Source organism: Symsagittifera roscoffensis, chromosome 10 (genome assembly GCF_963678635.1).
Source record: "Symsagittifera roscoffensis chromosome 10, txSymRosc1.1, whole genome shotgun sequence".
Classification (NCBI taxonomy): domain Eukaryota; kingdom Metazoa; phylum Xenacoelomorpha; order Acoela; family Convolutidae; genus Symsagittifera; species Symsagittifera roscoffensis.
Window position 1 is genome coordinate 4,632,907 of NC_087071.1, and position 2,043 is coordinate 4,634,949.

Below are 2,043 nucleotides of genomic sequence, written 5' to 3' on the forward strand. Positions count from 1 at the left end.
ATATATGCATAAAGATGAAAATGATTATCTATCAATTTTTTGGGTGAAAACTTTGCTCTTTAAATTTTTTTAATCAGAAAATTCAGTAATTTATCGAGATAAAATAAACAGCATGGCAGATAACACTTTATTTTTGATGTATTTGTTCAAAGTTACAGAACTTACTGCAAACTCATTCGAAAGCAATAGTTATCAAAAAATCTGGGAAGTGCCATCTATTAAAATCAGAAGAAGATGAAATAATTCATTGAACTATTATCGCAACATTTCCACTCTGATGCTGATGCTGTGATATGAGTGCCAGCCTAGTTTTGTGTTCAGCAGAGTTCCCCATTGTTAAAATTCTGGAAATTCCGTTCCTCGATTGTTGGAACTGATTAAAATAGGACCGACGGGTCGTTGAGATATAGGTTCTCGCAATGTGTTGTACAGAATGGAAATATGAAAATTGGCATAATCTTTCCATCTAAAATCTTCATATATGTCAAAAGAATCGTTGTCAGCTGAAAAAGGCGTTCTGAATAAATTCCTCGAGAAGAAGTTTTGATTGAATTATTTGAAGCTATTGGTAGTACCGAACTACAAATCAAACACGCATCACATTCACTTCAATCATCACACGTACAATGCGATTTTAGCACAAATGAAAAATTTATTGATTGGCATAAAATATTTGTTTATCTTGTTTGGCGCTGGCATTCAAGATAAAACTTTCTTACTCGTATTATTAGGATAAATTATTCGATTTCAAGGAATTATTTATTTCTCAACAAATTATTTGGTTATGTCAAAATTCTAAATTTACCACTTACTTTTTTCGTTAAATTTTGGCTTTTTGATGCTAAAATAGGGCCGAAATTTACCGCCGAGCAGCGAACCTAATGATTTGTTACGTTTATTCCATCAAAAAGGACATTTAGCTTTTATTTATTTTATTATTAGCCTGAGGCATTCATGAAAGCGATCAGGATTTGAATAACACAATGTATTATCAATTTGGGAAAATACTGGAATTGACAGAAGGTTGTGGCGCTGACTTTTGAAAAATTAGACAAAAACAAAATAACAGCACGAATGGGAAAGAAATTTGAACAAACTTAAGACAGAAATAAGAGACATAAAATTTGATGCAATTCTCGATCGAAGAACAACTGCTTAAAATTTTACAACTTAGGAAACTTACTTGCGAAGACTATAAAACAATATTTTATTTAATTTCGAATCGCTTGATTAAATTATAATCTCAATTGCATACTTCTCTTGCTAAAAAAAGTATAGTTTTTAATCGGGACTCAGTTTATGATAATCGTGATTTTAATCTCACAACAGTAAAAGCAAATTTTAAATCCGCATCAGAAAATAATTCTAAGCGTATGACCTCTAAGACAAAAAAGACTACAAAGTCTGGTAACATCAGATCACACTGAAAAATAGGCCTCTAAAATACACTCTGAAATCCAAGCGAAAAACAAACAAGTTGACAAAGAAGTTTTCCAAGTTACTTTAGAAGAATATCTTGATCGGATTAAATTACCAAAAGATGAAGTAAAGTACATTCGTTGGTCGACACCCAAGAGAAAATAAGCGTTGCCTCTTAATAAAATGTCAATTTGAACAAATCAATTTTTTTATTACTATCCATTGATTGTTCATTGTACCTTCAGAACAATCATTTTTATAGACTTTTTTTCTAAAATTAGCTAAGCATGAAAGGAAAAAAGTTGTGTTTACCGCAATTGCTTACTGTATTTCTGAAAAAAAGGTTGTTGTTGCAATTAACTTATATTTTTAACCAAAATAGGCTTGGAAAAAAAACTAATCTAAACGTTTCCCAGGCCATTAAATTGTTTTTTTCTGAGGAAGTTTTAATACATGCATAATGATGAAAATGATTATCTATCTAATTTAAATTGGGAGAAAACTTTTCACTTTAAATTTTTTCAAATCAGAAAATTCAGTAGCTTGCCGAGATTAAATAAATAGCTTGGAATATAAAACTTTATTTTTGATGTATTTGTTCAAAGTTACAGAATTTACTACAAA